This window comes from Mauremys reevesii, linkage group 2 (genome assembly GCF_016161935.1).
Source record: "Mauremys reevesii isolate NIE-2019 linkage group 2, ASM1616193v1, whole genome shotgun sequence".
Taxonomy (NCBI): Eukaryota; Metazoa; Chordata; order Testudines; family Geoemydidae; genus Mauremys; species Mauremys reevesii.
The window spans coordinates 178,067,804-178,090,842 of NC_052624.1; positions in this window are offsets into that span (position 1 = coordinate 178,067,804).

Consider the following 23,039-nt stretch of genomic DNA (forward strand, 5'->3'; position numbering starts at 1 on the left):
AGAAGCTTCATTTAAAATTAAACTAAAATGCAGAGCCCCCTGGACCAGTGGCCAAGATACGGAACAGAGACTTGGCCAGTCACAAGAAAATAAATCAGTATGCTCATGACTGCCACTGAAAATCAGCTCGCGTGCCACCTTTGGCATGTGTGCCATAGGTTGCCAACCCCATGCTATCTTGTTACCAGTTCTACACACAGACTGTGTGCTTGTCTACATTACCCGCTGGATCGACAGGCAGCGATCAATCCAGCGGGGGTCGATTTATCACTTCTAATCTGGATGTGGTAAACCGACCACCGAGCGCTCTCCCGTCAACTCCGGTACTCCACCGGAGTGAGAGGCGCAGGTGGAGTTGACAGGGTAGCATCAGCCTTCGACTTACCGCAGTGAAGACATCGTGGTAAGTAGATCTAAGTACGTCAACTTCAGCTACGTTATTTACATAGCTGAAGTTGTGTAACCAGGCCTCAGATTAACACTAACTTAGTTCCCATTACTATTCTCTAGTTCCTTACCCATAATTCCCTAACAGCAAAGGTAAAACTATTCTTAAAACAACCTACCAAAATGCTATCCATCTCTTCCCAGAGTGGGTAAAATCTCATTAGTTATTTTCATTTTCCTCACTCATCCTGATAAAATGGAAATAATAGATTTTGTGCCTGGGCTTGTAAATGTTCACAATAATTTTTGCAATGTTGCTTAACACTAAAACTTATTAGCGCACAAGCCTTTTACAAGTGCACAGCTATAGATACTAGCCCACACCTAACACCCTAGTCAGGCCATTTAAATATTCCTGTCATCAAACAGTTACAGATCACCCTTTGACACTTAGAAGGTCAAGCGCATTTCTGGTGGCTCGAACCCATGGTGTTGCTCTCCACCTTTTCCCAGTGAAATAAATCCTCTTTAGCGGTTCTCTCTCTCAACGTCACACTTACGAAAATGTCATAATTGGATAATATTAAACAAAATTAAATACATGTAAATAGTAGATGGATAAATGCATCCCACTAAAAATAAGTTAAACAAATTGAAATTGCTGGGTGGAAACACTGGGCTATATGTTGTTAATGATTTGCTTCCTCAAACCTTATCGGTAGGTGGTAACAGATGATAGAAAACACAGCTTATTGTAGTGCTTTTTTTCCTCTGTTTCCCGGCAAGGTGCCTGTTATTTTATGTATTGATTGCTTCTCATCTATATCTCTCGTGGCCTTAGTTGCTACATAATAGTGTTGCTCTGTGATGTTAAACAGTTCTCACGTTTCACCCCACAGGTGTCTGTATTTCAGTGAAGGCTGAAGTAGTTTCTGTGTATGGTTTGTGAAGTGCACTGGGGTCTTTTGGGATGAAAGGCGTGATATAAATGTAAGATATTATTCATCTGCTTTTTCCAGTACACACAGTGCTAATATCCTTTGCTTTCTTCTCAAGTTCCCCCAGATTAAATTGTCAAGAGTCTCAGTAATAGCCTGAACTTTTGCTCCAGGCAGACTAATAATCACAGTTCTGTTAGCTCAATCCTTATAAAGAAATGGTTATTCTCAAGATGCACCATTGATTTGCCTACTGGCTTTCTCATCCACATCCCTTCTATTTCCTGTGTGCAGCCTTCGCCTTTAGATGTAGCTCAACTTCCATTTCCCCCTTGCCATGTCAGCTCTCCTTCAGCTCAACACAAAGCCTGAGTTGGTCCTGAAATAACAAGGACCAGAGTGAGGACTCTTCATCAGGCTTCTGAGTCCTTTATCTCCTTTTCTTCCATCTGCTGAATTAGAAGAGGAAAAGTTTGTCCTGTGTAGGCAAAGCACTATGGGAAACCAAATAATCAGCTCCTTCTGGCTACCCGAAAAGCAGCTCGTTCTCTTCACAAACAGAAAGGGGCCACATAAAATCACTTCCCTGAGCTGTTCTGCACAGCCCTCTGGGAAACAGAATAATTAGCTCCAGTTAGCTGCCAAGCCAACACCTCTTTTTCTTCCCTCCAAGTCCCCTCCCTTGACCCCACTTTATTATAGCTGCAGCCACTACTGTAGTAAACACAACTGAAAAGGGGATCTGTTCCAAACCACATCCCGAGAGCTGCCTCCTGGTCTTTCAACAAGGGAATGTCAAGTGCCACTGCTGGCATCCATCCAGTCCAAAAGGCACTTCATCCTAAGAAAGCCTGGGATGTGCTAGTGACTCATAGGGCTTAAAGGGTTAACACTGGACAAGGGCACCACCTCTCCTCTACCACTCACTATCTTTATTCCTTCTGTCCTAAAATACACTGACCTGATTATTTTCATCAGAATTCAGTTCCTGCTAGTGCCTCTTCTATTCTCCTTTCCGCCCACACACGTTGCTGTAAGGTGTTAATACATTGGCTAGCAGACCAACAGCTTTTCAGGAATCTATGATCTATAACAGCCCTGGCTGGGAAAAAATGTAGTTGCAATCTTTCAGTGGTGTATGTGCCTTCTCTGACATCTGGTGGTGGGGTGAATAAATGGACGGTTGAAAAATTTGTCTAGTTCGCTCGTAACGAATTGATCTCTGCATGAATCATAACTATTACGCAATTCAGCAAAAAGACCCTTTCCTCAGTAGATTATTCTCCTATTCTTGTAATGTCCACTATGTTAACAGACATTTGCTTCTTTCTCCCCTAACTTACATAAATATATATCCGGCGTAATTCTGTTGAAGCCAGTGGAGTTACCCCTATGTAAAACTGATACAGGTCAGATCAGAATCAGACCCATTTTCTCTGTGCTCTGCTTTTCAGCTCCAAAAGTTCAATTGGAACTGGTCAAAATAGTTAAAAGAAAAGGTTATTTTTGTCAAAATAGTCTTTTTTTTTCAAAAATATTTATTTTTATGAAAAACTGTCAACTTTTTTTGCAAAAATGTTTTCCTTTTTTCAGGTTTCAGAGTAGCAGCCATGTTAGTCTGTATCCGCAAAAAGAACAGGAGTACTTGTGGCACCTTAAAGACTAACAAATTTATTGTAGCATGAGCTTTCGTGAGCTACAGCTCACTTCTTCGGATGCATAGAATGGAACACACAGACAGGAGATATTTATACATACAGAGAACATGAAAAGGTGGAAGTATGCATAACAACAGGAAAAGTCTAATCAATTGAGATGAGCTCTTATCAGCAGGAGGAAAAAAAAACTTTTTGAAGTGATAATTAAGATGGCCAATAGAAGGTGTGAGGAGAACTTAACATAGGGAAATAGATTCAATTAGTGTAATGACCCAACCATTCCCAGTCTTTGTTTAGGCCAGAGTTAATTGTATCTAATTTGCATATTAATTCGAGTTCAGCAGTTTCTCTTTGGAGTCTGTTTTTGAAGTTTTTTTGTTGCAATTTTGTGGCAATTTTGCAACAAAAAAACTTCAAAAACAGACTCCAAAGAGAAACTGCTGAACTCGAATTAATATGCAAATTAGATACAATTAACTCTGTACAATTAACCAGTGAATCTGCTACTCCTGTTTCCTGTCCGCTAGGTTCTGCATGAGGCACCAGCTGTAGGCACCTAGGTATTGTGATAGGGAAGCCACCAGAGGGCACTTTTGCATTTCCTTTTAAGGCCTTTCAATGTGTGTGATCAGAAACTCAGCAATGCTGCTTTCTTGCCAGCATGAGAGAATAATAATTAATACAAAATGGCATTTATATAGCACCTTCCTTCCCTCTGAGGAGCATATAAAAACATCCTTGTGACAGAGGAATTCAGGTGATCTATTAGAGCAAGCGCTGAATATGACTAGGGTCGGGCCGTTCAAAATGGCAAAAGGGATTCACCTACATGATCACAAGTGGCAGGAAGATACTGATGAGAAAGAAAACCTGGGGGTAATCGAGATTAGAAAGTAACCATAAGTCAAATGTCTGGCAGCAACTATTAAAAATAATGTCTGGCAGCAACTATTAAAAAAAACTATCAAATAATGTACAATAATTGATGATACATTTCATTTCTATAGTGCAATTCATCTGATGATCTCAATACACTTTACGAACATTAGCTATTTAATCCCCACAGCACTTGGTGAGATAGTTAAGGGACACCCTATTTGTTAGTAGTGTGATATTTGGGTAAGATCTGAGATGTATATTGATCTGGGGTAAGTGTCTGATCCTTTGGGATCAGTAAGAACCTCACATGTGAAATGGGTTTTCAGTAACCTCTCACTATATTAGACTTGGTTGTCTGGATGGGAGCCAAGGACTGGAATCCCTAAAGGGGACTGTGTTCGGCTTCTGGTTAACCAGTGTGGAAGTGCAGAAGCTCTTTTGTTATTGGCTTTGGGAATCTAATTATAGAGTAAATCCCCAGTTTGGGGGATTGTCTGCCCTATTTCTTGCAGTCTGCCCTGATTGTGGCCTTCTCAGTGTGGCCCATCACAGGCATCCCATCGCATAAGCCAACTAATGATCAAATAGTAAGAATGGAAAAGCCAACAGTAAGTGAAATGTCAGTGCTGGGGGGACAGCTGTGGGTAGCAGAGGGACTCAACCAGGAATAAAGGACATGAGGAAGAATGTAAGGTGTGTTAGCTATAAGGAAGCAAGGTGTATTGAGGGGAATCAGTGAGCGAGGAGTAGTTGTGAGAAAGACAATGAGTGAGAATGGGTGGGTGGATGCAGAAGGGCCAGGATGACTGAGGGTGTAGAGGCAGACTAGAGAGGAAAGACTGAGGTTAATGGAGACAAGGAGGGAGAGCCTGAAAGGGGGTTGGGAGAATTTGTGGTTGGGGGGGAAGAGCGAGTCAGATGTTGATGGAGATGGGAACGTTGATGGAAAGACAGGATGAAATACTACTGGAAAGGAAGGCAAGAGTAACATATGAAAGAATATGGAGGAAGGGTGATGAACTGGGATAGAGAAAGATGAATTAGCCCAAAAGAGAAACCCTGGAAAGATTAATTAAAAACGGATACCACAGAGATGTGGAGGAATTAAAAAAAGAATGAAGGAATAGAAAAGGGAAAGAAGGAATAATAAAAGTTAGGGAAATAATACTAAATATAGTCATTTTAATGTAATAAAGTTTAAATGCCAGAATGTTACAATACACATAAATCAAAGAATATTTTCTGAGTGGCCCATAAAGTTGCACATTAATTCTCTTCAGTTTAGGTGTCTTACATTACATAATGCATAATGGTGTGGGAGTGGGGGGAGCACATGTGCATGTCCTGTACAAACAGTTATGGTAAATTTAAGGGAGTGATTATACAATATTTGGAGCCACTAAAAATATATAACACAAACCACTACCACCTACCAATCCAACCCTCAGAGGAGGAGGCTTATTGGGGGGCTGGGTAAAGTTAGTGATGATAGAAAGAGGCGGAGGAAAAGATGCCCAATTTAGGTGGGTTGAAGTGCCTATGAATGGAAGCCCAGCTGGGACAAGGTGTTTGTTTTGGAATTTGAAATAACGTTTTTGTTCTAAGAAGGACATTACAGCCATTCGCAAATCTCAAGAGGGTGAGAACTATCAACCACGGAACTTATTTTAAAAGTTGTAGCCAAGATTTTAAATACAGGAGTCTAACTATAGGCTCCGAAATCTCTATTTAGGCCAGGGGTAGGCAACCTATGGCATGGGTGCCGAAGCCGTCACGCGAGCTGATTTTCAGTGGCACTCACACTGCCTGGGTCCTGGCCACTGGTCCAGGGGGCTCTGCATTTTAATTTAATTTTAAATGAAGTTTCTTAAACATTTTTAAAACCTTATTTACTTTACATACAACAATAGTTTAGTTATATATTGTAGACTTATAGAAAGAGATCTTCTAAAAAGGTTAAAATGTATTACCGGCACGCAAAACCTTAAATTAGAGTGAATAAATGAAGACTCGGCACAGCACTTCTGAAAGGTTGCTGACCCCTGATTTAGGCACATAAATAAGTAGTCAGAAGTCCTGAGCACCTATGAGTTCAGTCTTCTGAATCACTGATTCAAGGCCTTATGTGTAGTGTTCAGGACTATCATAAAGACATGGAATTGATACAAAAGTTCTAAATTCCAAGTCAGGTGTACTCTACTAGTTTGAGTCTGGTTAGACTCAGATATTTTTGTATTCTAATCTCAGCTCTGAGACCGTTGCCCTCTGTGCAAGACACAGCCTAGTTTCTTGTGCAAGTCACTTAACTTCTCTGTTTTGTTTCCCCGCCTGTGAAATGGAGATAACATTTAATTACCCACCTCACAGGGGATTAATTAGCTAATATTTATAAAGTGCTTACATGTTAAAAGCCCTATATGGCTGTTTTTCCTTTATAAACAATGTTCAGGTACCTAGAGAACAGAAGAGGAGCATTTCATATAATTAAAATTAAATGAACTAATAGCTATAGAATTGCTATTCATTAGATCAGTATTATATCCATTTGTTATTATTGTGTATATTATAGTGTGGTCTCACCTACTGATTTAAATACAGATTGTGCTCCATTGTGCTAAGCCCTGCACAAACTCAGAACACTAATGATCTAATTTGTCATTACTAAATTCTGTATTATTTCGACAGCACCCAAAGTATGCATCACAAAATAAATAAATGTGACTGCAAATGACATTTGACTGTCAATCAAAGCCAAATTAAAGTATGGAATGAAGTCCATGTTCCAGGTTGTGTAGTGTCTGCTTTGCCTGGGTCCATCCAGGAAAAAAACCCAGCCATGAAACAAGTGTACTTGACAAAAGAAGGATTTCATCTGAATAGGGGCATCCTATATGGTATCCTCCATATTGGCCCCCAATTTAAGGGAAAGGAAGTATGGCCAAGGAGTTCTGGCTTCTCGGTGATCTCTGACTGTTGAAATGACCCTGGGGCACCATTGCCAGACAGATAAAGTAAAGAAGCCCTCAGCCTGCTCTGCATTATGCCAGGAATTAGACTAGCACCAAAATGGCCCCAGAATGAGAATTGAACTCAAGATGGCTTAATGCTACCTTTGCTCTCCATATGCCTGGACTATTCTGAGCACAGCTTGGACTTAATCCAGGATCTGGCCCTGAAATCTGTAGGTGTTAAATTTGAAACTGAAGTATAGCTCTCCTTAGCACAACTAGAAGCAGTTTCCAAAAGGGAAAAGAAAGGCAAAAATAAATAAATTAAATACAATAGAAGCTCAATCAAGTGCTCTTCAAAGGAACTCATCCCTCAGAATTTGCAGTGACCTTACTTGTGGCAGTGTAGTTTTTCCTAGCTTTTTCAACAAGCAAAATGATAAAAGAGTAATTCCATCATGTAGCATCATATTAACACCCACATGGGTCATCAGGAGGGTTAGAACCTTTAGATCCACAGCACAGATCTTCTGCTTGAGCTAACAGAGTAAAGGACAATAATACTGTAATAGGTTGTCATCCTCTATGGGGGCTGGCCAATAAAGGCAGACAAGGCACTCATTTTGAGAGTGGGTTTCACAGCACAGTCCAGACATATGGAGCGCAAAGGTGGCATTAATTCCAGGTTCTGAGAGGAATACTCTAGTGGATACAGACCCTTCTGTCTCTGGCTCCTCCAGCCTGCCCTTATCCTAGCCCCAATCCTAACCCCACCCATTGGCTCTTGTCTCAATCCCAGTCTCCCCATTCCCCACTCTCATCTCCTTGTCCCAGTCTACGCACACACAGACCCCCATGCCCTATGGACTCCTTGTTCCAATCCCAGTCTTTCCCTCAGATCTTCATCCCAGTCCCAAAATCCGCAACACCAACTCATCCTAGTCCCAATCCCAGCCCTAGGGTGAGGTGGGGAGGCTGAGCACCCCAGCTCTCCAAAAGTTCAAGTGTGGGGAAGGTGGAGAGCCAGAAGGGAAAGAACCTGGATGCTCAGCCTTCAACAGTCTGCCTGGGAGGTTCTTGTCAATTTCACTTTCTGCCACAGGAACAATTGAGGCGAGCCCTCTGGTCCAGGCAGCTGGAGAGCTGGAAAATTCCATTTCAATTCTTTCTAAACAGAATTTTTCTGGAAATCCCTTCCCATGAAAAATTTGGTGTTTTCAACTCAATCCATGATGACAGTTTTTCTTCAAAAAAGCAACCTTTTTTTGGCAGGAAGGGATTACTCATTTTCCAGCCAGCTCTAGTGCCAGACTCTTTACTGAGCGTTTGCAAACTGAGATTTTTCCGAAATGTATAAGTTGGCCAAATTTGTGAGGATTTTCACTGGGATGGCAACAGACAGCCAAGGCACCAGGGTGACCCCTTAGCCAAATTTCAAGTCCTGGTCCAAAGCATGGAAGCTCTAGAGCTTCTCATTAAAAAGCTCGTAAGAAGTTTTTTACTTAGGCAAAACAATATATTTTCTGCTAACTTGATTCTAAGAAATGGCAGATATATTTTTGTATAAATTCAGGCTAAGACAGACATGTGGCCTGGAAAATTTCAGCCCAAATGGTTTAAGTTTGGCAAAGTTATAAACATCTGAAACTAGAATTTTATAATAAAAAGTGTCGGGCAACCTTAACTATAGGCATCATTACCTGTGCTGCCTATAGTACGTAAGATCCACTTAAATTTGACATCAGAGGAGAGACTATTTTGATAACTTGGATTTAACAGAAGTTGAATAAGCAAGGTAGCAACCTATACTTATTTACATGTTAATTTAAATAAGCCCATGTCATTAGAGAGATTCACATGTACATTAAAAAAGCCAGACGCATAACTTCCATCCATTCCCAGGCACTGTGAATAATAATAATAGCTCTTATATAGTTGAGCAAGACTTTTATAGAATCATAGAAGATTAGGGTTGGAAGAGACCTCAGGAGGTCATCTAGTCCAACCCCCTGCTCAAAGCAGGACCAACACCAACTAAATCAGCCCAGCCAGAGCTTTTTCAAGCCGGGCCTTAAAAACCTCTAAGGAAGGAGATTCCACCACCTCCATAGGTAACCCATTCCAGTGCTTCACCACCCTCCTAGTAAAATGAGAGACTAGATTGCAGAACATGGTTAAATCTAGACATGCTGGAAAGTCCTTAGTGCTAACTCTGAAGACGCTGTGAGTCAAATCCTCAGCTCATGTAGAATCTGAGAATATGGCTCTGGTGCAACTGAGGATCTGGCCCTGCAAATAGCAGAAATACCTGGCTGACATTACAGACCTGTTTGGGCTCAGGAACCAACAGGGGCATCATATAAAGTTAAAAGGTAGTGTGTATAAAACTGTCATTTGACCCATCCTAATATATGGAACAGAGACTTGGCCAGTCACAAGAAAATAAATCAGTATGCTCATCACCACCATGGAAATGAAGATGTTGACAAGGTCAAATGATTGGACGCCCTGTGATAGGAAACAAAATGAGGTTGTGGGAGGCCTATTGTTGGTTGCCCCAACTGAAGACAAGTTGAGACAGGCTAGGCTATTTTGGAATGCACATGTCCGGTGGAGACCTGAGACATATATTGATAAGGATGGCCTTTGTAATGATTGTGGATGGAAGACAAGCAAGGGGGAGACGAAAGGTTCAGTACATGGACTGGATATCAGCGGACCTTAGAGAGAGACTTATTTGCAAAACAGCCCAGCATACAGTCATGAGCTTTGGAAGAAGGCTCTAAAAGTCATTGATCCTAAATAGGGAAGTGACGAGAAAAAAGAAGATGAATCATTAGACCCACCAATGTACATGCAGTTGCAGGACTGATGACTTCATTTTCAAAGACAAGTCCCAATTTATTTATGCTGAGTAGTGCCCCATGCCTTTCTGGCTGCTGGATGGGAAAAAATAGGAATTGTTTTATTTTAACCCAGCCATACAACCAACCACCCAGAAAAATATCTGAACTGAATTAGAGCGAATGAAAAGAATAAATGTGATTACCAGGTACCCTGAGAGGCTGCTGATTGGGTGAGTAGCATGGTAATATCAGTGAAACTAAACAAAATCAGAATCTTCCTAGTCCTGGGAGATTTAAAACATGATGAAAAAGAAGCTTTACCTGTTGTGTAGAGCAGAAAATGTTACACTGTAGTGACAATGCTGTATTGTTTTTTAGACTGGCTACACATCAATGGCTTTGGCATATACGGCTAAAGGAGGAATGCTGGAAGCTGTGTACTGTACATTACAGTTTGTCCAGCATACTGTTGATTCACGTGATCTCTCTTTAATAGCTCATCTGCAGTGTAAGTATCCCAGAAATGTCTGAGAGTTTGGAAACTCTAGAGGTGACATTTGAATATGTGTTTAGAAATACATGGCAGAAGCATGATCAGAGGCTCGCATTGCAGCTAGTAGCAAAAACCTTGAAACTGTAAGAAAGTACAAAGTCTGGCTGAATGAAGTAGGCTTCACTGGGCATCTACTGACTAAGCAGAAAACATTTCATGCCAAATCCTGGAAAGGTAAGGGCCATTCACAAGGCGCCAGAGCCCGAAAATAAAGCGGCACTCATGAGGCTTATGGATAGGATCCAGTACTGAGCATGGTCCATTCCCAACCTCTGTGAAGTGTTCCATTGAGAAAATAAGGTTGAATGGCATTGAGAACAAGAGCAACAGAATGGCTTCTATGAGCCAAAAAACTGGATTTTAAATGTTCCTGTCGTCCAACACAGCAGTGAAGCAATGCCAGTAAATCTGTTCACTGAGGCAAGCTTTGAGGATTAAGGAGCAGTGATTTTGCAAGATTGAAGCCAGTCTGAGTTAAAAATACTCGTGCCAGTAACTGTACATAAAAGCTGTTCATGTGCAGACTGGCACAGTAGAGTTGCAACATGAAACTGTGGGTCGCAGGTGCCTTTAAAATCTGTGGGCCTGGTTCACCACTGGCTTAGCCCTTATTATTTAGTATTAATTATTTCTGTTTTATTATTATTCATTATTTGTGGTGTGGTCGCTCTTAGAGGCCCTGTAGGGATTATAGGCTCACGTTACACCTGGGTTTGCATTTGAATGTTAGCATGAGTGATAGGCCCAGAGTATGTGACTAGAACGTATGAACTCATGAGACAGAAAGATTGTTTGTGTTAAACTTGTAGTGACCTTTGAAATACCAGCATTATCTTGTTTAAGGTTTGGGATGAGGTAACAGAAATAAAGAAAAACATGGTTAATTGGATACCAAGTGCACTACATAATTGGTTTGATTAATTTATTAGAAAGAAGTGCTTAGCCCAGTAGTTAGGGAGAATTATGGCAAAATGAGATAAGAAGAAAACTTTGAAGAAAGAGGCCCAGTCATTAATCTTGTCTTGACTGGAGCAGAGGACAGTGTCCAGCCCTAAACTGCTTCATCTGGCCTTATCTAAGGTCTGATAACCACCAATGACATCACTTTTTTAGGATAGTGTATAAGAAGCAAGGTTCTTCAGGACTCTTTGTCAGAGCTTTTCATTTGGAGTCATGCTATGATTGGAAGTATCGCCTGGGCCTGATCCTGTTGTACGTATTTGGCCAATGCATATAACTACCGGTATATTGTTGCTAGGGTATGGAATATAAGTGCATATATGCTTATATTTGTATTTTGGATGTAATCAGCACCTCATGGCCTTTGGACTAATAAAGGAATGCTTGTGTGGAAGCTGAATCATGGTTAGACCTTAGGAAAATTATTTCCAACAAGCCCTAACTAAGATCAAGGCCCCACTGTACTAGATATTGTACAAACACATAAGAGATGATCCTGGCCTTGAAAAGCTTACAGTTTAAAAAGGTAAGACAAACAAGGGGTGGGAGGGAAAACAGACACAGAGAGATGAAGTAACTTGCCCAAGGTCACAGAGTAGGTTAGTGGCAAAGCCAGAAATATAGTCACGTCTCCTGAGTCCCAGTCTGGTGCCTTTTCCACTAGATCATGATGCCCAGCCACCTGTCCAAAGCAGTTGTGAAAAGCTATCAAATCAGGATCATTTTATACTCACTTTGCATGGGTTTAAATGACTATGTAAGAGGTAAAAGCAGCGACATATCAGGCCCACTGAGGAGAGGAAGCACAGAAAGAAGTCAGTAGTCTATATAAAAGGGGTATTTTTATTTTAAATCCCACAAAAAGTAAATTAATGTGACTTAGAAAAAGTCAGATAATAAAATTAAGATCACCTTGCAGAAAGTCATCCCAACAAAAGCACCAGGCCCCAGATCCTCAATGGTATCCAAGCCCTTGACGCTCATTGATCTCAATGGGACTTAGGTGCCTGAATATCTTTGAGGATCTGGGCCTATGCCCAGATTCTGCTATGAGATTCACATGGATGCAAGAGGTGCACAGAGCTCATTGCAGGATTTAGGGCCATAGAATGCGCCTGTCTGAGTGCTGTGTTAAACCTGATTTGTTTAGGTGATGGAGACTAATTTTAAAGGCCATTGGTTTCAGCCAGTGACTCTCTTTTCTCCCATCTGGCTTTTGTTGTTATATTTTTGTTTCATAGCTTCCAATTTGACATCTTAGCCTTCCCCAGTCATCAACACCAACCATTCATAAGCACACAAAACAGTAGAAGCAGTAATATAATTACCTGGCATGATAGACCAGACCAAATCAAACAAAAACAGTATTCTAATTAGTATTCTGCAGTGTTGTTGTAGTTGTGTTGATCCCAGGATATTAGAGACAAGGTGGGTGAGGTAATATCTTTTTATTTTATCACAGAAGTTGGTGCAATAAAAGATATTACTTCACCCACCTTGTCTAACAAGTATTTGACTGTTCGCCATTCATTTCAATAAGAAGCTGTAGTACCACATTCTTAGCACAGAGGGTGCTGTGTAAGGGTATAAATAGCAGCACTCACCAGTTCTATGAGCTAAAATCAAGTTCCTTTATGTGATCCAAAATGGCATCCATCAGCAAGTACAGCTGTCGTCTCTTGGATCCAGAGAAAAGATCTTGAATTTTGAAAAACACTCCTCTGAGGTAAGAATGTCCTTTTGTAATATAAGAGCCAGAGGAAGGAAGAAACCTTCTCTGCAGTTGGTTTCTCCTTATCTTGCCTCTTGGGGATTCATATATGGTTACAGTGAGGACAGCTCTTCTCCTTTGGCTTTCTCATCTCATTGGTGGATTGCTCCATTGCAAAGACTGATTACACCCACTGGAGAGTAAATGTAAGACAAACGTCTAACGTGACCATCTTCTGTGAGAACTAGGGGAAATAATGTATTGCTGAGAAAGTGAAGTAAGAAAAAGATATCACCCATAACATGCCATCTGAAAAAGAATGCAAATAAAGATGTGATTCCATAGGAACCTCTGTAAGTAGTAGAAAGAGATGGAATTTTTCATTCAAAAGGTGTATTTTGTTTTGTTTTGAGTCTTTTGGGGTTTTGGTTTGGTTTGTTTGTTTCTTCAAATTAAATGTCTTTTTTATCCAAATGAAAATTTCAGAGGAAAATGTCTAATTTTGCCAAAAAGAATTTGTGGGGAGAAGGTTGTCAAAAAAACAAACCCACAATATTTTGGCCAAAAACTGAAAAACTTTTAAGTCTTAATTGCTGAAAACAAAATATTTTTCAGTTTCCAGACAAAATTTTTCAGTTTGCTGAAAGTGTTCCGATTTTGATCATAAACTGGAAATCTGTTGAAGAAATATGTTGACAAAAATGAAAAATTTTGGTTCAGTTTGAAATTTTTTTTGTAGGAACAAAACATTTCCCAGCCAGCTCTGGTAAGAATGCAAAATGCCAAATAAACCATGGGCTATGATAGCAGGGCCGCCCAGAGAATTCCGGGGGCCCGGGGTCTTTGGCGGCGGGGGGCCCCGCTCAGGGGCGGCTCTAAACCCCAGCGCGCCGAAGACCTGGGGGGCGGCATTTGGCTCCGGTTGAGCTCCCGCAGGCATGTCTGCGGCAGGTCGACCGGAGCCCGGGACGAGTGACTGCGGCGGGTGCCGTGGTCCCGCGGCTCCGCTTGACCTGCCGCAGTCATGCCTGCGGGAGGTCCAGCCCAGCCGCGGGACGAGCGCCCCCTCCGCAGTCATGCCTGCGGCAGGTCCACTCGTCCCGGGCTCCGGTGGAGCTCAACCGGAACCGCAGGGGCCCCAGAAAACACTCGTGGGGGCCCCTGCGGGACGCGGGGCCTGGGGCAAATTGCTCCTCTTGCCCCCCCCTCTGGGCGGCCCTGTATGATAGGGAAGATTTCTGCCTAAAGATCAGCTCCTGTGTGGACTGCTGCTCAGAAATTTGGGCATAGGTAGCTGGGCACTATATGGCAGTGATGTACTACCAAATATGTTAATATTTTAACAAAAACTTCCTTAGCCTTGTCCCAGGGGTGTGTATGCTTGCGGACAAGTGGAAAGAGGGACTGGAGAATGGATTAATTTGAACAAAAATGTTGTCTCATAACAATAAATTAAGAAGACTCGAATGCCACTGTGCAAACAAACTTCTATTCAGTGCATTTGCTATATATGTATACATCGCCCCTATGATGTTGCCAACTCTCATGATTCTCAATAGAATCTTGCTCTATTTGGTGTTTTTTCTCAAAGTCCCAGCTCCTGGAATCCTGTGATTATGTAAGACTCTCAGGTGCATTTTAAAAAATGTGTAATTTAAAGGCTCAAAAACCAAAAGGCAAATAAAAAGAAGCTAAGCTTTATTATTTTATTTAAAAGCTCATCCTTGCTAAGCCAATCTCATGGTTTTGGGGGGCCTGGCTCATGGATTTTGAACACTGAAGGCCGGTAATGCTGAAACTACACTGAGTACTTTGAGAGTATACTGTGTTCAAACTGTATCATCTGAAGTGAGATAGGGTGGAGAGGAAGGAAGACCTTTATAGACAGATATGAGGGCATCTTTCTCCAGGAAATTGTTCTAAAGTACTGGTCAGCTGATGCAATCTGGTTTATTCGAAAAGTAAGAACTTTTCTCTTCAGCAGTATTTTATGAGCCTTGGGATCAGGTAAGCTTTAGATGGGTTTTGTGGGTTCAGTTGCAGCCACAGAAAGCATGAAAACAAGGGTGCAACCCTCCCCCCCATGGGGGGGGGGGAAGGAATGGGGAACTGCATTCATTCCTTTGCACAAGAAACCATGCATAGCTCAGGCCCTGCATCATGGTGGTGCTGCTCCCAGCCATGTCACTGTGTGATGATGTCAGAGTCATGCACCACTACGGAGGCCTGAAGAACAAAATGTACAAGAGGGAGCAGTGGAGTGCTGAAGGGAGATGTTTGATGCCCCCATGTGTCCCAGTCTCCAGGCAGTAAGGACGTGGGGGTGGATGCGTAGCTAGGCTGACTCCCCCACCACATCCCAGGAGGGGTCTCTCTCGCCACTGTGAGCACACCCATTGAATCGGGAGGCTGTACTGTTGCCACTGTCCAGGCTGTCTGTGGCAGGGATGATCTATCAGTACTTCGGGGGGGGGAATGGGGGAGAGGCGGGGAATGGGGAGGAAAAGCTAAATGCTATAAGAGGCAGCAAAATCACCCCAATTTTAACAAGGGTTTCCAGGCACGCCTCAAGGCGCTCGAGTACGCTGCTGCTTATTGGTTTACTGGGGCAGTAACCTGGCTGATAGTCCCAATTATTGTTATGCTTCTTGCAGGCAAGTGTCTACTAAACTTTTAGGGCCAGGTTATGGCAGACTCTCTCAGTGATGCGCGGTAATGGTAGTGAACAAGAAGCTGCCTCCCCTTGCAGGATCCATGCCAGGACCACTCAAGGCAGTGCAGGGGCTGTATTTTTGGGGCACCTTCCAGGGCACACCTACATAGAGGGACTAGCCAATGAACTTCTCCTCTGCACCATTGTCTGAAGTGGGCTGTGCCACTCTTTAGGGGGTTGAATGGGCCTTGCTGATGGTACCATTTGACAAGTCTGGAATGGTTTCTGTGGAGTAGGCCATGTGTTTGAGTGTAGGCCAAGTGTAGGTAGCTCCTGTTCGCTATACCTGTCCTAAACCCTAGTTTTGCCTTAGCAGAGAGAAGGTGTTACTGTTCTACAGTGATCATGTACTCCACTCCTGAAGTGTTCTGTAGAATCTGCAAGGGCAGAGTACAAGTATGTACAGTGTTGGCGTATGTAGTTCCTGACTTTCAGAAGGTTAAATTTCCATTACCTTAGCTCTTCACTTCCTAGATTTCAGAGGTGTAAGTGTAGCTGAGCTTGATGTTCTGAGATGAAGCATCATTGGACAATCTTAACTCTGCCTTAACAAAGTTTGGGGGCCATTAATTTCCATTAAAAAAATTCTAAGAACCTCATGTTCCACGGGCCATCTCTCCATCTCTACTGCCTCTGGCTCCTTGACAACTATTACCCTGGCCACAGAAGGTGCTGAACTGATGTTGTTCCCTTCACTGCCCCATGATCATCTCTCTGCCTGTCCAGCACAGCCTGGTCCTCCCTTCCTGGTCTTCCTACCTACAGAGGAATGGGCGTCAGTGGGGGAGCTCAATATATTGAGAATCTGGGTACAAGATGCAGGAATAATACAGGCACTGATACAGTCAGTAAAGGCATATTTTGAAGGGGGGACAAAAATGAGGGGCATGGGTATGTTTTGGGGATGCAGCTGAAGCCTCCCTACTTCCCCCAGTGCACAGGTCTGATCCTCTCCTTTCCTCCCCACACTCTTCTGCACGTCTCTGCCCTTCCCTTTCCCCTTAGAAGCAGCAATATCCAGCATCCTGGAGGCAACATGGGGAAGGACAAAGTCCTGGATTCCTTCCCTGATCAGGTTTCATTGGAGGGAAGGAGAACCACTGAGCCCCCTCCCTTGGCCTAGTGAAGAAGCCATGGGGAGGAACTTTGAGGTGAATGGGTGTATTTGTAAGGGAGCTTGGGGAAGGCAGAGCTGGTTCCATTTCCTTTCCCCTCCTTATGGTACCGTTCTGTCAGCACTGATGAGCTCCCATGGTGCAAAGATCCCTTTGGGGATGATCCCTTATTCATAGAGGGATTGTAGAAAAACTACACTTTTTGGAAACTTAGTTCTTCATCAAAGCTCTAATAATCAAACTAAGTTTTCAAAAACATCATGCTTGTATGAGCCCTTGCACTAATAAAAGTCATTGTCTAAGTGTGTGCCGGCCTCTCAGTAGCTGTGTCAGGTTGGCAAAGGGGCAGATCTGCAGTCCCAACTCCAACATTGCCTGCCCTACTCCACCATATACCCCTATTTCTCCCTCCCTTCTCCAATTCCCCCATATTCCCATGTTCCTATGAAACAAAAAGATTATGAAAATCTGAAAATGTTATGAGCAGCTCATGTTAATGGGTTGTCTATCACTAACCCCAGGACCAAAGGACCTAACAACTTACTTGCTTTCCTTTGATCACATTCAGTCCTATTGTTCAGGAAATGATTGACGCTCATGAGTCATAATTGCATTACCTTTACAAGAATCTTTCATCTTACCTCTGTTTAATACTATTTTCCTTGGTAATACTTCTAAAGTTAAATCAGAGTGCATGTGGATTTTAGAGCACTTTAAAATATTGGCTCTTAAACCAGGGCAAAACTTTCCAAAAGAAGCCCCTACAGAATGCAGGCAGAGAACTCAAATGTAGAATACAGATGCTCTGAAAACTGCCAAGGGTACAGCTCCAATTCACTGTTCATAGGCATTGCTCAGGGTCAGTGGCCATAGCATGTCACCGTGAGCCATCCAGTCGCTGTGATAAGACTGCCTGTGAACTTTCTGGCATGAACAGAACCCTAGTCTTGCTGTACATGTGCATTTCCCTCTTTGGCTTGTCAGTTAGGCTTGACCCAGGGTAAAGCTTTGGAAATGTTGCATTCCCCAAAGAGGCAGTGGGTAGCATGCAATACTTGAGATAAATCCAGAGCAAGTAAAATCAGTGTGGAGAAGATTAGAGCCATTGTTCAAAACCCAGGTATGCACAAAAACCGTTAGAAGAACCCGGTGATTTTGTAAACATGACTTTTAGGGGGACTGCATTTCAGGAACCCTTTGTTCAAAGGATCCCAAATGTGAATCCTTTCCCCCAGCCCCGTGTAGCACAGCAACTTTCAAGACGATCCAAGCCACCATGTGGATTTTAGAGTGACTCTAAATCTTAACTATGCAGAGTTGCCACTTTGCTATAATGTGCAACATCTAAATTGCCATGACCCCAAATCAAAAACAGAAAGTATCTTTGTGCAAAAAAAATCAGAAGTACTTTCATGAATGACCACCATGTGAGAAGAATAAAATGAGAAAAGGCCTTCACAGCTTGCTGAGGCCATATTTATTATGTTCTCAGGATGACATATAGTAATGAAGGCATATATCAAGGATATGAGAGGCCCTCTTTGAAAGGTATCTGGATGTCTCACATGTACCAAATAATCAAAGCAGATCTGGGTATTATGGACAGTTCCAGTGTGCCAGTTCTTAGTGAGAAACCTACATCTAGAGCAGGACAATAAAAGGTCATTTTGTTTTGCAGGAGATTTTGATTTTCAAAAATTGGTTTACTTTGGATTTGGAATGAAAACCAAAAATTTCAAAATTCTCTGTGGAAAGGAATGGAGCCCTGGCTACCCTGAAGCCAGGGACCCTGAAAGCTCTGGGAGCCTGCGCTGCCCAGGAGCCAGGCGGGCAAGATGGCAGGAAAATAGGCAGGTTTCATGACCTGCTTGGGTCCCATCAGAACTTATCAAAACTGAACCATGTCTTTGGATTTCAACAAATTTGCAAATGCTGATGAAAAAAATGTGTGGTCTGTGATGACTTCTGACCAGTCTATCGACAACATTAAAGATTGATCCGTTTATGTAGTTAGTTCATTATTACTGTTTTATTTCTCTGTCAATCATATGAAAGCATTTTACATCAAAAGTCAAATGTAGATCTAGTTAGTGGATAATGGAGCTGATTGTTGTGTACAGGGAGACAGTAGAACCCCAAACTTAGCAGTAACTATTTTCCGTCTTTTTTTTTTCTTATTTTTCGCCTGTTGCAGCTTTCTTTGCATGTTCTTTGCTGACAACATTAGTCCTTTGTGCCTTTCTTATGGATGACTTTTCTTGTGAATTTTGTAAAATACTTGTTTCCACTTTTCATGGTTGGTGATAAGTTGAATTATTCCAGACACACTTTTGTTTTGCATTTTATATCCAACTCATAATTTAATCATTTGCAAAGAGATATGTTCTTTGTAGAGTAATAGATTATCTATTTTTGTGTGTATGTGAATCAAACAGAAGTCAATTAAAATAACAAAACAAAAACTATATAATCAGGCAAAGGATTGACTAAAGCAGGGCTAGATTGCTACAAGATTACCAACACCTTTTTTGGAAGGAATCTAGCACCTGCCATCTAGAGTATACAATAGTCTGAACAGAACTAAATAAACTACTGCTTGATGTTAGACACCTCACAAACTATTGCCCAGTGAGTTACCTTCCTTTCCTAAGTAAGATAGTTAGACAGCTTGCAGAAAACAGTTTCCGATACCTTCTGTTAGCTGCCAGGACCTGGGATCCCTCTCAGTCAGGCTTCAGAGCAGGGAATAGTACAGACACAACACTTGTGGATGACTTCTTTCTATCCACCGATGATGGAAATGCATCCATGTTCTTTGTTGGACCCTTCTATGGCTTTTGACACTATTGATCACCAGCTAGTCTTGGCCATCATGAAGCGGTTACTGGAGTAACAGAAATGCCCTGAAATAGCTCTGGTCCTTCTTCCCCACCTGAGCTCAGTGGATTGGAACTTGCATCTGTTTCTCTGCCTGGAGTCCCCCAAGGCTCAATCCTCTCCTCCTCCATCTGTATGAAGCTATTGAGAGCTGGTGAAACAGCACCAGGTGATGTGATAGCAGCACATACATAACACACAATTCTACAACTTGTGTCAAGTATATGTAGCACCATCTCCCAGCTTTCTCAGTGCCTGGCTGAAATCAACACCTGGATGAAGAACAGTTGCCTAGAGCTGAATCCAAGCAAGACTGAGGTGATGTTGATAGGAAGAAGCTGAAGTGCTGAATTCAGACCTTTCACAGGAGCTGGACCTGGATTATGGGACTCACTTCCTCAAGAGATAAGAATGACTGTGGAATTAACTACTTCAGAATGAGATGCAAAACTCACTTCTGCAACTCAGCTTCCCCTCAATAATTTCTTCACACGTGACATATCCATTCATTCACGCACACATATCCACAAGCATAAACAAGCAAATAAAAAGCCTATAGTCTTTCTCCTTGGAAGAAAGCAAGCATGGTTGTTGTGATTTTTGTTTCTGAGATACTTGGGAGATGCTCACATACGACACAAACACCTAGATAGACTAAAATACCCAGGAGAAAATTTTCAAACCTGAGTGTCTAAAGTTAGACTCTTAAATCCATATTTAGGCAACTAAATACAAATGGCCTGTTTTCAAAGGCCTAAGGCTGCTAACAGATTCTCCTTAAGTGCGTGTGGGACTTGTGCATCTGTAGAAGGATGCTCTGAGTTTTACCATGCTCTCATTCAGATATTCCTGGTGTGAAGCACTGTTACAGCTGTGAATTCCTATGTGGCCATACAGTTGTGAATATCTATCTATCTATCTATCTATCTATCTATCTATCTATCTATCTATCTATCTATCTATATAATGGAAATGTAACATAGACCTTCTCACTGGTAAAGAGATTTCACATATGTAACACTATCTTCTGCAAGGGGTAAATGGTCATTCATAAAAAGTCATTTTGTAAAGGTCTTGTACTAGTTCTTTTTGGGACTCAGAGATTAGCCCACCAGCAGAAATGACAGGTTCTGCCTGTGTAGAAAGGAGAGTAAGTGTGATGGGGAAAAAATGAAGGACATACAGTCAAACACACACAATAGCCTGAAATGAAACACTTCCCTTGGGGAGGTATGCTCTCTGTGGCCATGAAAAGTGTTTTATACCCTCTCGGCGCAGTATGTTATTAGAGAGAAAAATAGACCACGTTGTAATGTGTATTCTTTCAAATACTTTATGAAGAAACTTGGCTGGCTCACATTCATGCGCCTTGAGTGGCTTCTGTCTGCTGTTCCTGAAACAACTGATTGTTGTGACTGAAGCTGAGACAAAAAAACCTAAATGTGGATGTCCCCAATTTTTGAAGTGTCCATAGAAAATGCCACAATATAGTGCAAGCTGAAATCACTTCCCTGGAGAAGTGTCCACACAATCAAAATGCTCTTCTTACTGCTGGCATCACCTATATTTAGTCACAGTTACAGAGTCATGGTGATTGGAAAAACTGCTCTTCCTCGTGCCCCTGGGACTCTCAGATAGTCAGGCTCATCTGCTTTTCTTTTAAACCTTATTAATGGAGGATGCTGCAAATGTGAGTAATAAGCTGGGACTTCTTGACATGCTGTGTATAACACTGGAAACAGAAAATATCCCCCAGGAAAGTTCCAAAGACACTCTTGGCTATTCATTCAGCTACACTGAATCACATCACTTGAGTTGAACATTTGCTGTCAGAAAGAGCTTAATTAAATAAACAAAACAAGAGACCAACCCCCAACATTTTTTTCAAAGCCATCTGCTTCGCTGACCTATTTCAAAGCATGCAAATTTACAAGTGAAATGCAATTTTCAGTCAGTTAGTGGCCTGTGAAATATAATTATTATGCTAATTTCAAATTCCAAATCATCAGCCCAGGTTATGGGTGCTCACTCAGCAAATAAGACGGTATAATTATAATGAAAATTAAAATGTCAATCCTAGGATTTGACTAAGGTGTTGAAAATGATGTCTTTTTTTTTATGGTGTGAGCAAAAAAAAGTTCAAAAGAACTTAACATGGGTGAATTTTTCCAGTAGAAATTGTTGTTTTCTGGCTGTCTGAAGGCAATCCTGAATGAGGGAGCTGTGCCTCAGTGGATGTATACAAGACTGAGTGAAGAGGCATGTGATCTCTATTGACTTGTGTGACCTTAGTCAATCATTCTGCTGTGCAATTCCCCATCTGTAAAATAGGGCTATTGATACTGACTCTGTTCTGTAAAGTACTGAGTGATCTATAATTGAATAACGCTAAACATTCATAGGTGTTCAATATTTTGTTTTGTCAGCTTGTTAGTGGCACAGGGATGTCTTGGAGATGGGGAGCTGTTTAGAAAACATGGAAATATCCTCTTAGATATATTTTCCTTTCTTTGCAATAGAATTCTTACCGTGAAAGTTCAAGCTATATTTGGACTGTAGTGGATTCTCTCCTCTCAGCAAGATAGCACATCTATCATCTAACACCAGACAGTTATTTTTCTTCAGTAGCACCTTTGGGATTCAACTAACCTTAGAAAATGTGTTCTGATGGTGATAGCAGGTGACATACAGAGTCACATTTTCACTAAATTATACTGGTGCAACCTCATTGAAGTAACCGAGAATTGGATTTTGTCCATTAGCGTCTCTAACGCTGAGAGATGAATCAATAACATGACACTGTGATGTATCACAGGTGGGATTCTAGTGAACAAAATAAAGCCACGGCTCTCTTGGACATTCATCTGAAGGAACTCTGTTACTGACCTTCAACTTGTCATACCACTTGTTAGGAAAGAGCTGTTGCTGCTGCCAGGGTTGTTGTGGCAGGATCTAACATAATCAAATTAACAGTGATTTTGTACAGTGCCGCCAACTCTTGTGAAGGCCTGCACACAATGGGTGTCACCATGCCTCTCAGCACAGTTTCAATGTATGAGTATGCAATGCTCTATGGACCCAATGAACCAGACAGAATATGTACAGTAGAAATTTCTAGTGCAAAGCACAAGAAGGAGTTTGGAAAGGAAAAGAACTGGGGAGCGAAAAAGAGTAAATTTTGCTTCTTGGAAGAGATTAGATCTGCTCCAGCTCCATTGGATTTTGCTTTGCTCAGGACCATTGGAATGAATGGGAAGGGGATAACAGCATAATGAGGAACCATCTGATTGAGAATGAATCTGTTGCCCAGGCCTGAGAATCTCTAACCTTGCTTCAGAGCTTTGGTAGCTTGTGGTTCTGTGGCAAGGCAAAGAGATCCATTTTGGGTCTCCCCCAGTTTGGGGGGGGGGGGGGAGACAGAGAGAGAGAAACCAACCACGAGGGCTGATGGCTT